We start from the raw sequence: 16,827 nt of genomic DNA on the forward strand, positions 1-16,827 counted from the left end.
ATATTTTCATATGTACATGTCTTTATCTAGACCTCTATAAATGCCCTTTGCCTCCCAGCTCTTTCCTCGATTTCCCTTGTTCTTCTCTAAGGGAAGATAGGCTATCTTGTTCTGGAAACTTGTCTTCCAGGGGTTGAAAAACAAATCTGTCATTCAGTTTTTAAAAACATTCTAGAGTTGGGGCCAAGAGGAAATAGCATTTTAACCCTAGATTTATTTATTTATTTTTTATCATTTTATTGGGCCTCATACAACTCTTATCATACATATATCAATTGTGTGAAGCACACTTCTACATTTGTTGCCCTCATCATTCTCAAAACACTCGGTTTCCACTTGGGCTCCTGGAATCAGCTCCTCATTTTTCTCCCCCCTGCTCCCTGATCCCCCCTCCCTCATGAACCCTTGATAATTTATAAATTATTATTTTATCATATCTTACACTGCCCGATGTCTCCCTTCATCCACTTTTCTGTTGTTCATCCTCCAGGGAGGAGGTTATATATAGATCCTTATAATCTGTTCCTCTTTTCCACCCCACCTTCCTTCCACCCTTCCGGGATTGCCACTCTCAGCACTAGTCCTGAAGGGATCATCTGTCCTGGATTACCCGTGTTTCCAATTCCTATCTGTACCACTGTGCATCCTCTGGTCTAGTCAAGTTTGTAAGGTATATTTGGGATCATGATAGTGGGGTGGGGAGGAAGTGTTTAAGAACTGAAGGAAAGTTGTGTGTTTTTAATCCCAGATTTATTACTCAAAAATTGATTTTCTTACTCTAAAAGTACTATTTGTTGTAAGGCTTGAAAATAACAACAATAACAACAAAACCTTGAAAGACAAAAACAGCAGTTCGTTACTATTTAGTTGTGTATAATTTTACTCATTTTCCTATGAATAGAATTAGTTTTCTCTTTATTTTTAAATTTTGTAGCAATTTTGTAGAAATTTTAAAATTTTTCAATGCAGTTTGATAACTTCCCCATTTTATTGACTGTTATTCAACAATAACACTTCTAATGATCAGTACTTCATCACAAGAAGGTGCTATAATTAATGATCTCCACAATTTTAACTTGAGTCATGTATTGATCCTTTCCAAAGGAAAAACAGACCCTGGTGAGTCTGAATGGCCCACCTTGCAGTTAGCAGCTCAGTGCTTAGTCAACAGCTCCAAACGGACTCTTTTTATTTTTTTAATACAACAGGTGAAGTTTAAGACTACGGTCAAGTGTTTTCAATGTGTTCTTTGTCACAATGATTTATTTGCTGTTGAACCTGATGCACAATCATTAGAGTCATTATCAATATCATGATTTTATTTTCTAAATAAACAGCTAGTTTGAAACTAATATTCTAATCATATCATTTTTGTGTAAAATACGGTGAGGCCAGACTCAGATCAAGGGAGACCTGAAGGATTTCAAGACTTTACTAAACTCAGTTTCTCAGGAAGTTCACTACCATTTCCTACATCCTGGCCACAGTCATTGCTATGTTTGAACTCATTGTTGAAGTCATTGATCAAGCCATCTCATTGAGGGCTTTCTTTTTACTGACTCTTCTTCAGAGACTAGTTTTCCCTGATACGCTGCTCAAAGCACTTAACACAAGGACTCGCTATCCTTGCTGCTAAGGAGTATTCTGGCCAAATTTGTTTTCAAGACAGATTCTTTTTCCCTTTTCTGACAATTCGTGGTATATTCAGTATTTTTTGCCAACATGCTAATGCTAAGGCATTGCTTTTTCTTCTGTATTCCTCGTTCATCGTGCAACTTTCAAATGCCTATGAGATGCTTGATTGGGCCAGGCACACATTAATCCTTAAGATGACAGCTTTGGTTTTCAACATTTCAAAGTCATTCTCCCCCCACCCTCCCCCTCCCTGTTTTTTGAGGCCCAATACAATGTTGTTTGATTTCTTGACTGCTCACTCAGGTGTGTTGATTAAGGATCCAAGTAAGATGAAATCTTCCATAACTTGAATCCTTTCTCCATTTAGCCTGGTGTTGCTTATTTGTTCAAATGTGAGCACTCGTTTTCTTCATGGTGAGGTCTAACTTATACTGAAGGATGTGGATGTTTATCTTCGTAAATAAAGGCTTCAAGTTCCCGTTGCTCAGCAAACTTATGACGTATACACTCACACATTAAAAAGTTTTAGAGCCCTAGATTGACCAAACTGTCTATTGCTTGATGTCTGGTGTATTAGGATACTATGGCTACTACTCACTATTTCAGAAGTGGCTGAAAACAACACGGGTTTATAATCTCATTGTTCTGCAGGAGTCCTGGTGGCCCTGTAAGGAAAGCAATGGACTGTGAACCACCAGTTGTTCACACCCACCAGCCACTTCGCAGAAGAAGATGGAGTTTATCTGCTTCCTATCAAGATCGACCGATGTGGGAAACCTACATAGTGTCTCTGAGTGAGAATCATTCAATGGTAGTGCGTGTGGGGTTAGGTAAAGTTCTGGAGGTCAGCGATCTTAAAATAGAGGTTTCAATAGAGCCACATTCTTTTTGGAGGCTCTAGGGTAGAACTTTATTTTCTTGCACGTTTCAATGTCTAGCGATAACTGCATTCCACAGCCCATGGCTCCTTTCTCCGTCTTTAAAGGGCAGCGATCCAAACGCGGCCTCTGTCATCACAGCACCTCCAATCACTTTCCTTCCCTCTCATAAGGACTCTTGTAATTGTATTGGGCCCACCTTGATAGGCCAGGATAATGTCGCCTCCACTCAAGACCCTTAATTTTAAGTGACATGTGCAAATTCCTTCCACCATGTAAAGTGACATATCCACAGGTTCTTGGGATAAGGATGGGGACATCTTTAGGGAACGATTACTCAGCCAATTACATCTGGGTGCCACAAACATTCCTTATTGTAAGTGTGGTTGTAATATTGTACATAAACATTTTTATCACGCTAGTCTTCTAAGAGAAATTTCCAGCAGTAGACTACATGTCACAGGGTATTTTTTTGAAAGTTTATTTTATTTTTATAATGCTAAATTACCCATTGAAGAACCAAAACCAAACGCATTGCCAGCAAGTGGGTTCTAACTCATAGCCATTGTATATAGGGTTTCTGAGATGGTAAATCTGTATAGGAGCAAAGAGTCACATCTTTCTTTCAAATAGCGCTTGGTGGGTTCGAACCACAGACCTCGTGGTTAACAGCTCAATGCTAACCCAGGTTGGGCCCCAAATACATTCTTATTGATAGTGTGTAGGGTACCTTATCTTGACCACACTTGCTATTATTATTTCATAACAATCCCTTGTTATTTGGTAAGAGAAAAATATTCCTTATCCTTTTATTTTAGGGTAGGTTGAGTTTAGTCTATTTTTTTAAACATTGAGCATTGAAAATATATTATTCATCTATGCAAAAGATAATAATTTAAATAGAAACTTTGTTTTAAGTTATATTGCTCTGTCAAGGTTTGCTTTGTTATACAGAAGTTGCCTAACTGGTTAGTGGTATGTTTCTGAAAATTCAGTAGCAAGAAGAAAATGTAGAATCATCTTAAGATGCTTAGGAGAGTGAGCTCACTGTTTAGAGAGATGCAAGGATGAGACGGAGGAAATTAATTCAGCCCAGTGTGTGTTGTGTATAAAGTCATTATGCCCTTCTCGCTGGCAATTTGGTCACACATAGAGGCAGGTCAGAGCTAGAGAAGGCCACTTGTTGTGTCTGCTACACTTGCTCGGTGGTTTTCTCTCCCCCTGGGAAAATGACTTGCAATGCTCTTACAGCATTGCCAAACAAAAGCCAAACATTTGGTTTGAGAGCAGCTATTACCTCGTTCTGAGCACACAGGAAACTTTCAAGACAGGTGAACATTTGAAGGATCTCTAAAAGTTGTTTTTTTAGAACACGAAGATTATATGCTTATGGCATTTAAATTTTTTTCTTTTTTTTTAATTGCAGAATTGCATGTAAGCAAAAGGAAAAGCTAGTCATGGCAAATGATTAATCTCCCACCCCTCCTTTCTCCCCAGATTGGGTAGGAGATCTGAGGGGTGCGATGTCGGTGACAGAGAGCCTGGAACGGTCGGGCAGAATGTAAACTGGGTAGGGTGTTGGTAGGGTGTTGTAATTGACCCCGTCTGAGTTGCTTCTAGACTCAATTCTTTCTTTTTCCGAAGCATGACTGGTTGCCCAACTTGGGGATGCCGGTACGACGTAAGGCACTGGACCCTGAAGAAATCGGGCAAAGACTTGGTTCTCCGAGTTTGGAGAGCCCTGCTTCCTCCGGAGTCCGGCTTTTCTGGAAGAAGACTCGCATTCGCCCTAGTGCTTGTCTTCCTTTTGGAGATGCAGGAGGAGGCTGGGTCGTGGAGAGCCCAGCTTTGCCTGTCACCGCAGCGCCTTGTAGGGTGTCAGCTGGGAAGGCAGCGCAGAGGAGGAAGCCGGGGTGACTGTGGGCACAGAGGGCTCTAGAGCGACAAGGGACAAGCTGGGCAGCCAGCCTGCAGCGGCCCAGAGAGCACCACGAGGGCGCAGTGCGCAACTGGGCAGTCTCCGGAGCTCAAGTCCATTTGTTTGGTGTTCCGGGAAGGGGTGATTTATCTGTACCATTTCATGGCTATTGTGAGATGAAAAGCGTGTTTCTTTGTGCATAGTAATTAACAGCCTGTAAAAGGAGCCTGCGGAATGGAATATTCCAGGGTTTTAGATAACGCTGTCCAGTGACGGACTGCAGCCAGCAGGTGGCGAGAGCGTACCACACACACACCCACAAAGCAAATGTCTTGAGCTCGCGGAGAGCTGGGAGGTTCAGTTTTGTTTTGCTTTGTTATTTAAGCTTGACAATACCCATCTATATATCCTGTGGGCACAGTGTTTGAGTCCGGTCTGATCTTAAACTTGTTTTATGATGATATCATTATTTTTTACTGCTACAAATTAACTGTCGGTTTCAATCTACCCCATGTTTCAGCTGCCTTCGGGGATCATCTTGTCAGTTATGCAGCTTTCCAATTTTATGGCTGAGATCAAGAATGATTCCTTAAAGGCACATGGGAAACACAATGTGTCGCCAGGATGAAATGCAGGAAAGCGGATGCGCGCTTGGCCCCAAGGCCCAGGCGGAAGGTGTGCGGGAACAATAAATACAGGCAAGTCACCCAGACCTCAGTGGGGTTTGAAATTTGACTGTCTTGACATTTACCTAAGTACCATCAGTCCTGTGAGTATTGATGGTGACCTACTACCAATGGAGTGAACTGGGGCTGGGTGAGTTCTAATATTATCTTCCAGGGCTATCCTCCAACATGTGAGAGGGACGGCTGGGCGCACCAAGGCATCGAGATCTGCAGGGTGTTCTTCCTCACAAGGATGTGAAGTATTACACGAAGCAAGCCACTCATGCTTCCTTTCAGTGAATGCTTACTAAGTGTCTATTGGGTGCCTGTCCTGGGGCCCTTGTAGCTCCTAGTGGGACCAGTAAACTCAAGATCCGCAGTTCGAAACCACCAGCCCCTCTGCAGGAGAAAGGGAGGCGTTTTACTCCCATGGACTGTTATTGTCCTGGGAACGCACCCAGGAGGGCTGCTCCACCCCGTCGTCCTACAGGGTCATTTTGATAGGGATCGACTGGAGGGCAGCGAGTTGGGTTTGGGTTGGGGTGCCGGCCCTTGTTCCACAGCCTGGGAAGTCCTTGGGAACTCACAGGGTAGATTCCCCTGATTGCTGCCTAATTTTTTTTCTAGATGTCTAAGGGCAAAAAGAAAGAAGAGATTAGGATCCTCTTTATAGAGTTGACAGAGCACCATTGATTGATGATAAACTTGAAGGAGAAAGGGGTCATTTTCCAGCTTGCCCCAGTCAAAGATTTCCATCAGCAGCACACTGTTGTAAATCTGTCCCTGAATTCTGCTCCCAGGCAGAACACTGTGGGAGATTGCACCGAGAGATGGGGGAAAAATCCCCAGTGCAGCAGCAAGGCCAGCCTGTTCTTCCGATGTTGCAGGGGCACTGTGGGCTCAGCTTCAAGACCCTGCCGAGCCGGTTGGCGTCTGTGAAATGTTGGTATTCTAGCTTCCTGGGTAATGTGCTAGCTGAGCCTGGAACTCATCAGTTTTTGTTGTTGTTTTCCAGACTTGAATCACAATAGCAGATAGTACTTCTTGTGTGGACAGAGCCCTTTCTAGATAGTGTTTAACATTTGGACATGAGTACCCTCTTTTTACATATAAGAGGCTTAGTCAGGCTGATTCACTTGCCCCTTAAACAGCCCGGCTGAAAGTTACACCAAGGTCAGCCCATACATTTCCCACTATCCCATTCTCCTTCTTTTGAAAGCTTGTTGGCTGCAGCACCATTCAGTGGGTCAGAACATGCATGGAAGAGAATTTTTTATAAAGGTGTGACAGAAGATGTAATGTACAGGTAGCCTGAGGTTTCTCATTACATGGTATGCAGAGGTTTTCAATGCTGGGAAACAAATCTGCCAACATTGCCTACAGGTTTTGCTAGCAGAAGTGGGGTGACGTTCCGAGACAAGACATCAGACAGACCGTGTTGTTCAGGCAAGGAAGCAAAACACAGAACTGCCGCACCAGGAAGATCGTCGCTTGAATCTTGGGTATAAAGGATGGATAGTGAGGCGTTGGTCTTTTTCAGTCCCACTCTCTGGCAAAGGATAACAGGATGGCTGGCAGCAGCATTTTCAAATGCAGACGACCACCAATATTTATTTATAGTGTGAGTGCGTAAGGTGGGATGACGGCTCGGAAACACTTTGAACACTAAGCACAGTGCAAATGGGCCCACTATCGATTCTTAGCGGAAATGTTCAAGTCAGCCTCGTGAGCAAATATTACTCCTGAGACCGCCTTTAACAAAATATCTAGTCTGACCTCTCCAGACTGCCTTTACAAGCTCATTTCTCTCCTCTTTACATTTTAGGGTTGTTTTGCGTTTTTTTTGCTGAGATGTAAGTAGGCACTGTGCAGCAGTCTCAGAAGACTTTCATGATTAGAATTTCAGACAATAAAAAATAATCCTAAGTGACTGTGCAGTGTGTTTCCATTGGGAAGTTTTCTAGAAATGCTCTAGAAAGAAGACTGAGAAATGATGTGAAGTCAACACAAAAGGATGGATATGGAGTGAAATGCGTCTCCCCTGGCCCTAGACCTGTGGGTATCCCTCTCTTCAGAAATAGGATTACTCTGTTGTGGGGAGCCCTGGTGGCGCTCTTGCCTGAAGTAAATGTTGGATTGTTAATGACATGGTTGGCAGTTCAAAACCACCAGCCTCTTTGTGGGAGAAAGATGAGGCTGTCTGCTCCCCCAAAAGATTTCTAACTATGGGAGCTGGACCTAAGGTTGCTAGGCGTTGGAATTGATTGGATGGCACCCAGCTTTGTTACGTTAACGGGGCCATCCCAGGATGGGACCTGTCTTAAACCGGATTCTTTCTGACTCCCATGGAGGACATGCACACAGACACAGCAGGGGACAGACCATGGGGCCGCTAGCTGCCATGTGAAGATGCCAAGACGCCCAGGAGCATGGCAGTTGTAGAAAAGACAAGGATCCTCCCTAGAGCCGACAGAAGGAGAGCCGTCCGCTGCAGCTGGTGTCCTGAATCCGGACTTCTCGTCTCCTAAACTGTGATAAAATAAAGTTGTGTTATTTAAAGCTACTCGCTCATGGTATTTCGGGTACAGAAGCACCAGGCAACTAAAATGGACGCAGGAAGGCCCAGGAAGGGCATACCATCAACGAAGATGAAATGCTAGGAAGCAAAATTGTCCCACATCGTTTACATGTTCACCTCCAACGTGATTCCTGGTCTACGTGCACGTGTTTCAGTCCCACGTGCCTGGACACGCCAAGCGTGGAGAGCCACTTCGCTGGGAAGAAGCGTGCAGTAGCATCACTAGGTCTCTTCTGAGGCAGGCAGAATAAGCAAGTCTAGGTGCAAGGGGAGGCTAGTGTAACTGCCTCGCTCGCTTACCTGCCAGAAGAACGGAGAGGAGATTCTTATGCGAGAGTCACTCAAAAATGCCTTCTCATGTTTTGTTTTTGAGATGTTCTCCTCATCTGAAGTAAATAAGTGAAAAGAAGTTCTATATTTGCATTGCTGAAGACAGCGTCTACAGTATCTTGTGACGGCCTTTTAGGAGTCCGTGGGCTCAGGTGACGCACAGAATGAGCAGGAGGATTTGGAATCCAGCAGGCTGTTTGTGACTGTAACGTAAATGATGTGTTTTGTTTTCTTTTAAATCCAGCTGCTTATTTATCTGCTTGTTCGAAGATCTCAGTGCATGATCTGGACAGCCTGTCCATTTCTGTCTAGGTTAGTGTCAGAGTTTTCTACTGTAAGTCCCTCCGGGGCAGGCCTGATGTCATCTCCATCACTTTGAGAGCCCTGGCTCCTCACCCAATAAGTGCCCCATTATAAGGCAGGCGTTTTCAGCTGGTGCACATTGCTCTTCTCCCAGGCATGGCAGCGAGCGGAGCCACTTCCCTTCCTTTATGAATATGTGCAGGACATCAGAGTTGGTACCCTCCCCCCTGCCTCTTTCTGAAAGCTTGCCTCTCCTCTCTCCTGATCCTATAGAAGGAGGAAAGGGAAGGAGACAATCAAGCCGTTGTTTTTGAGTCTTGAGTGCTCAATTCAGAGTGCAAGCCGCGCTGCTTGCGACGTGAGTGTGGCTTTGGGAGAGATGCGGCTGTGTCTTCCCCCACTGCGTTCCCTTTCATTTCAGCCTCTTCGGAGCCAGGAGACAAAGACAATGGCCTTCCCCGTGACCACATCTCCTACACCCACTGCTGCTCTCGTATGCACACGGCTTCTCACCAAGCCTTTGGTCGCATGGTTGGTATCTGTTGTTGCGGGCCTGTAAATATTTGTGGCGTTCTCTCAGAGGATAGGGACCCGAAGATATCTATAAATCTTGCATGCCTTAGACGTTCAAATCATTCTCCCTAGAAATGCTCCTGGTATGACTGTGTGGACATCTGGAGCCTTTTCCTGTGGCTATAAGTCATTTATATTTGTGGAAACGCTCTTATATTTTTATATCTCTAATCACACATTCTGGACAGTGCTACCCGAGGAGAGGGAATGAAATACAGTGACAAGCCCAGGCCTCGTCTAAGAAGACATTTCTGACGTAGAGCCAGTTACTCTACATGTGTCAGTTATTTCTCCGAATTAAGTGGAAGCAATAATGCCCTCCCAAGCTTTACTTATTATAAGATAAGTATATGTGTTTTAAAATTCCAAGGGCTTTACCTGCCTATGGTCAGCTAGAAAAAATAACAATTACGAATCCTCTTCTATATGTGGCAAGCTGTGCTAAGATAATACTACATGTGGTAAGAGAACCTCATCTATAAATATTTCTTGTTCATAAACAGCATCAGAGCATAAACAAGGCAGTGTCAGTCTCGTGGTGAAAAGACTGGCTGTTGGCTGGTGGGTGATGATGTAAATATAGAGCAACCACTGGTCTCTCCCTGTCTGGAGGGAAGAAGAGTGATGAACAATGAAGACGCATGGCAACAATTAGTCTACTGGACTGACGGACCAGGTGAGCATCAGTCTCTATGGTCTTGACGCCGCAAGAATTAGACGTCCCTGTTACCACTGCTCTGAAAGGAATCAGAGTGGGAGAAAAATGTAGATCAAAATTCAAAATCAACAAGTGTCCAGGATTACTGGTTTGTGAGAGACTGGTGTCCTCTTCAAGATTGTGGCCCTTAATGAAAGCTCAGGCCTAGAATTGATCTCACCCCATGACTCATTTTCAGCTAAACAATAGGCCCATAAGAGGAACAATAATACTAGTGTGATATGCACCTCTAGATGACTTACCCATTCAAGGTCAAAGGGCGCTACTTACCCAAAGACACCATTCAGAAAATTTAGGAAAGAAAGAGGAACAGAAACAGGAAACAGAAGAAGTGGGATGAGTGATACTTACAAGTAATTACAATTAATGAGATAAAACAAAATGTCTATGAGTTGTTGAATGTAAAATTGATGGTCTGCTTTCTAAGCCCTCACTTAATTCACAAAAGAAGTTAAAAACTAAACAAAAATAAATAACTGGCTTTTGAAGCCAGAAGAGGAGCCCTAGCGGCATCATAGTTATGAGAGCTGGGTTGCTAACTGAAAGGACAGCAGTTCAAATCCATCAGCCTCTCCTGGAAGAAAGTCGGGGCTTTCTACTCTCATGAAGAGTTACAGTCTCCAAAATTCACAGGGACAGCTCTACCCTGTCCTATAGGGTTGCTGAGTCTGCATCGACTCTATGGCTTGGAGTTTGTTATTTTGGTTTGAGCCAGAAAAACATGGGCTTACATTTGGGTTCTACCAGTTTGTGATCTTGTTAATTTGTCTATTTTCTCATTCATAAAATGAACTTGATCAGATTTACTTCATGGCGTTTTCAATGGACTATGATATAGTGTGACAAAGAATCTGGCACATGGTGAATACGAAATGCATTTAATTGTTGGGAACTTGTCTGTCCTATTACATTTACGAGTTGAGAACTCGTTGATCCTCCTATTGCAAAATGCACTCATTTCTATAGGTGAAATGCAGTGCACCCACTAAAGCCGTTGAGTCAAAAGAGATTTCTGAAAGAATTTGTGGAAGCCTGCTTGAATTGTATATTAGTGAAATCTAGTTCCAGCCAACATCCCATGGCAGCACCTCTGCCATTTCGGAAAGGGCGAGTTTATATACCCATGGGTTTTGGCAACGCACTTGTTGGGACAGTTAGGGTTTCCTACTCCTTAGACTGAAGGTTGTGGCGGCTAGGGGTCATCGCGTCGGTGCTGACTCGCAGTGACCCTGCGTACACATACTGCCGTCCTCGCCGTTCTTCTTATGCCTCAGCCCATTGTCCATCTCTCTCCTCTTTCCCTCTGTGCTTCCACTTGACCGGGCATCATGCTCTTCTACAGGGACTGGTCTTTTCTGGCAGGATGTCCGGAGTACGTGAAACAAAGTCTTGCCATCCTCGCATGTAAGGGGCATCCTGTCTGTGCTTTTTGCAAGGCAGATTTGACTGTTCTTTCGGCAGTCACTAATACTTTCAATAGTCTTCCCCAGCACCACAATTCAAATGCATTGATTCCTCTTCGGCCTTCCTTATTCAGTGACCAACTTTTACATGCCTATGAGGCCATTGCAAATACCATGGCTTGGGTCAGGAGCACCTGAGTCCTCCAAAATTACATCCTTGCTTTTCAACACTTTAAAGAGGCCTTGTATAGCAAATTTACCTAGTGTAATTCATTGTTTGATACATTGGTTGCTGCTTCCATGAACATTGATTGTAGATCCAAGCAAGACAAAATTCCTGACAACTTCAATCTTTTCTCCTTTATCATGATGTTTCTTACCGATCCAGGTGTGAGGATTTTGGTCTTCTTTACACTGGGTTTTAATTCATACTGAAGGCTGAAATGCTTGAATGTCATCAAAAAGTGCTGCAAGTCTTTCTCACTTTCAGCAAGGAACACTACACAAGTGAGCACATTTCTGGTGTTCTCTGCTGTCAGCCCAGTTTTATCTGATGCCAGTAATGACATCCCTTGTTGCGTGTCCTTTTCTGAATCCAGCTTGAAACTTCTGGAGCTCTCCATCAATGTACTGTTGCAACCATTGTCGGATGATCTTCAGAAAAGTTTACTTCGATGTGATATTAATGGTATGGTTCTATAATTTTTGCATTCTGTGAGGTCACCTTTCTTTGGAAGGGGTATAAATATGGATCTCTTCCAGTCAGTTGGCTAAGTAGCTGTCTTCCAAATTTCTTGGCATAGACTACTGAGGGCTTCCAGTGCTTCATCAGCTTGATGAAGCATTTGAATTGTTACTCCATCAATTCCTGGAGCCTTGTTTATGGTAATGCTGTCAGTGCAGCTTGAATATCTTCCTTCAGCACCATTGGTTCTTGTTCATGTGAAACCTCATGAAATGGTTGAATGTCAACTAAGTCTCTTTGGTACAGTGACTGTGTATTCTCTCCATCTTGTTTTGATGGCTCTTGGATCATTCACTGTTCTGTCCATTGACTCATTCAACATTGCATCTTGAGGCTCAGATGCTTTTCGTGTGTTCTTTCAGTTTAAGATATGCTTAGTATGTTCTTCCTTTTGGGTTTTTGAACTCTAGGTATTTTCAAGTTTCGCTATAATATTTTCCTTTGTCTTCTCGAGCTGGCCTTTGAAATATTCTGTTTTGTTGTTTTACCTCATCATTTCCCCCACTTATCTTAGTCACTCCATGATAAAGAGCAGATTCAGAGTCTCTGCTGTCATCCACTTTGGTCTTTTATTTCTTTCTTGTCTTTTTAATGTCCTTTTCCTTTCTTCATGAATGATGTTCAGAGTGTCTTCCCATAGTTCATCAGGTCTTCTGTCATTAGCGTTCAAGGTGGCATCTTCTGTTCTTGAGATGATCTTGACATTTATGTGGGATAATTGTATTTTGACTCGGGTTGATTGCTTTAATTTTCTTCAGCTCAAATCCAAGCTTACATATGGGCAGTTGGCAGTCTGTTCCACCGGGAGCCCTGGCCTCATTTTAGCTGTTGATACTGTTTTTCCCACTCCCTTCCCATAGCTGTAGTCAGTTAGATTTCTCTGTAATCCATCTAGAGAAATCCATGTGTACAGTTGCCAATTTTGTTGAAAAAGATATTTGCTATGAAAAAATCATTAGCCTAACAAAATTATATCATGTGCTATCCAGCTTCATTTCTATTACCAAGACTATATTTTCCAACTATTATTCAATCCTCTTGATTTTCAACTTTCCATCCCAATCACCAATAATTATCGATGCATTTTGAATGCATTTTTGATCAATTTCTGACTAAAGATGATGATAGAATTCAATTGCTTCATCACTAGCTTAGTGGCTTGGGCATATTTTCACAATGGTTGTATTGATTGGATATCCTTGAGGGGTGAGATAAAATTCTGTCACCAACAGCATTGTACTTCAAGATCTATCTTGAAATGTCCTTTTAGATGATGAATGTAATGATAATCCTTTTCATTGTGTCATCCCCAGCACAGTAAACCACATGATTGTCTGATTCACAATGGCTAATACCAGTCCATGTCAGCTCAGTAACACCTCGTGCGTCAATATTGATGCTTCTCGGTGCATTCCTGGAGACTTTCAACTTTTCTAAGTTCATATTGCAGACATTCCAAGTTTTACGAGTAGGATTCTGCAGCTGTTCTTCTCATGTTGAGCTGCGCTCCATCAGGAGATGGCAGGCTTTCCTCCTTCCACTTCATCGTGGTTGACTGGACTTTGATAAAGCACTTCCTCAGTTTTATTTGGCGTGCCTTCTGACACAAGGTACTCATCTTCTGGCACCCTCTTTGGAAATGTCCAAAAATGCACTGCCGATGAGTTGATTCTTACTCATCGTGACCTGTTCACTAAGCTTTCATTCGATGACAATGTTTGGACGCTATCCATAAGATTTTCAAAGGGTAATTCCTCCGAAGAGGACGGCCTATCCCTTCTGTGTGGTCTGAAACGACATGGCCTCACTCAAGCCACCTCTCTTCAACCTTCATTTTCCTCTGTGTCTACTTAGAGAGTAGACCTCCTGAATTCAAATCCTACCTTCTCATATTACTGGTTGTATGGTCTTCAGAATGTTACTTAAAAAAATGATTTTATTGGGGGTTCGTACAGCGCTCATCATAATCCATCCATCCATTGTGTCAAGCACATTTGTACATTTGTTGCCATCATCATTTTTGATCTTTAGTTTTTCATCTGCAATAAGTGGGTCGCAGGAATTATCTTTATTTAAGCACCTCCTATGTGCCAGAGTCCTTTATAATCAATGTTTTACATATACTGGCTCATCTAACCTTGCAACAACCTGTAAGATGGGAATCATTTTTAAAACCCAATTTTCTTTTTTTTTTTAAACATTTTATTAGGGGCTCATACAACTGTTATCGCAATCCATACACACATCGATTGTGTAACGCGCATTTGTACATCGTTTCTCAAAACATTTTCTCTCCACTTAAACCCCTGACATTAGGTCCTCATTTTTCCCCTCCCTCCCTGCTCCCCCCTCCCTCATGAGCCCTTGATAGTTTATAAATGGGTATTTTGTCATATCTTGCCCTGTCCGACGTCTCCCTTCACCCACTTTTCGGTTGTCTGTCCCCCAGGGAGGAGGTCACATATAGTTCCTTGTAATCGGTTCCCTCTTTCCTAGCCATTCTCCCATTACCCTCCCTGTTTCACCACTCACACCACTGGTCCTGTAGGGCTCATCCGCCCTGGATTCCCAGTGTTTCCAGTTCCTATCTGTACCAGTATACATCCTCTGGTCTAGCCAAACTTGCAAGGTCGAATTCGAGTCATGGTAGTGGGAGCGGGGAGGAAACATTTAGGAACTAGAGGAAAGTTGTATTTCTCATCATTGTTACATCGCACCCTGACTGGCTCATTTCCTCCCCGAGACCCCTCTGCAAGGGGCTCTCCAGTTAAAACCCAATTTTCTATACACACACACACATACACAAGAAGTGCAGAGAGGTTAAATGTATTTTATGGGGATGCACAGCTAAAAACTGTCCCAGGGGGGCTTTAGTTTCACGGACTCCTCAAGTGCTATGCAATCATTTCATAGGGCCATTGCAGTTTCTCTTATCTAATTCCATAATTCCACGAGTAAAGAGATCTTTCTCTGGAGTGAGTATTTTTGTCCTTCTAGCTTACATTTTCCTCAGTTGTATTTCTCAAGAGGTGAAAGTTTCTGAGTGTGTGCTCAGACCCATCAAAGAAGTAAGTTTCTATGGCTATTAGTTCAGATAACCAGTTTTATTCTGAAAACTCTCCCAAACAAAACCCATTGCTGTTGAGTCTGTTCCCACTTTCAGCAAAATTATAGCAAAGCTATAAATTAAAGTACAACGGCCTAAATGGGTTTTCAAGGGTTTATTTAATCATCATAGAAGCAGATTGGCACATTTTCTCCCACAGTGTGGCTAGTAGGTTTGAACTGCCAGACCTTGGGTTACCAACCCAACACTTAACCAATCTTCTTTGTTGCCTTATATGAAACCCAAACCCAAAATGAAGCCAAATCAGTTACTCTCAAGTTACTCCAACTTGAAGTGGCCCTCTAGTAACCCTATAGGGCAGATTAGAATTTCCCCGTGTAATTTTCAAAGTTGTAAATCTTAGGGAAGTCCATTACCACATCTTTTGCCTGTGGAGCAGCTGGCGAATCTGAACCACTGACTTTTAGATTAGCAACTGGGCACTTAACCACAACACACACAGGACTCCAGACTCTAACCTTAGATTCCTACAGACTCTGGCAACATTTTAGCAAGATTTCTCTCTCCCATTCTCTACTTTTTTATCACTGGTATTTTATAAACCAAGTCATTCACCCCTCAACTTAAGACAAGTATTAAAAAATCAAATCTTATTGCTTTTCCTCAATGTGATGGTTATATTTTATGTCAACTTGATGGTACCTGTGTAGAGCTAGGGGTGGAATTTTTAACCAGGTCATAGTTTGGTGATGCCTCCTTACAGGTATGGCCCATTAGAGATAGAGAGAGAGAGATTCTCTTTGTCTACTATCTCTGCCTTCCTGCATACCTCGGTTGCAACTATGGTGCTCTGAGGTTGACAGCCCATGTGGCCTGGCGACCCTGGAAGCTGTGCCACCCTGCCATGGTCTTGTGAACCTTGGATGCACAAGACTCTGCATCTACCAACCTGTGGTCTCCCAGCTTCCTGGTTTACCTTTGTGCTTCATCCACAGGTCGCTACGTAAGGAGGGCTCCAGCTAGCATCTTAGCCATGGACTTGAGTTGGACTGGGTTAAGTTGCTGTTTGATATAAAATTCTTTCTCGATATAAAATCCTTTCATATATATATCGTGTCATTGGTTTTGTTTCTCTAGAAAACACAACTTAATAGAATTAAAAATAGAATGAAAGCTAGCAACCCCTGCCAAATTGAGATTCTCCTCTCCAGAGATGATCTATTAACTTGATTTGAATATGAACAAAGCTACACTGACACCAGTGTCACCACTGGAGGTCAGAATACAATGTGGCCTCTTGTGTTGTCCATCCATCCATCCATCCATCCTGTCAAGCACATTTGTACATTTGTTGCCATCATCATTTTCAAAACATTTTCTTTCTACTTGAGCCCTTGGTATCAGTTTCTCATCCCCCCCTCCACTCCCTTCCTTCCCCAACCCTTCCTCCCTCATGAACTCTTGATCACTTATAAATTATTATTATTTTTTCATGTCTTACACTGACCCACTTTTCTGTTGTCCATCCCCTTAGGAGAGGGTTAGACTAGATCATTGTGATCAGTTCCCCCTATCTTCCCCTGCCCCATACCTTCCCCTTCCCCTTGCCATCCTGGTATGGCTACTCTCAATATTGGTCCTCAGGGATTTATCTGTCCTGGATTCCCCGTGTTTCCAGCTCTTATATGTACCTGTGTATGTGCTAGTGTCTAGCCGGATTTGTAAAGTAGAATTGGGGTCATAGTAGCAGGGGTGTGTGTGTGTGGTGGGGGGGGAAGCATTAAAGAACGAGAGGAAAGTTGTATATTTATTCATTGCTACACTGCACCCTGACTGGAAATTCTCCTCTTCCTTCTGTAAGATGATGCCCAGGTGCCTACAGATGGGCTTTGGGTCTCCACTCCACACTCCCCCTCATTCACAATGATATGATTTTTTTGTTGTTGTTCTGGGTCTTTGATGCCTGATACCTGATCCAATCAACACCTTGTGATCACACAGGCTGATGTGTTTC

This window comes from Echinops telfairi, unplaced genomic scaffold (genome assembly GCF_000313985.2).
Source record: "Echinops telfairi isolate 266 unplaced genomic scaffold, ASM31398v2 ScPeMD7_3;HRSCAF=10, whole genome shotgun sequence".
In the NCBI taxonomy this organism is placed as follows: domain Eukaryota; kingdom Metazoa; phylum Chordata; class Mammalia; order Afrosoricida; family Tenrecidae; genus Echinops; species Echinops telfairi.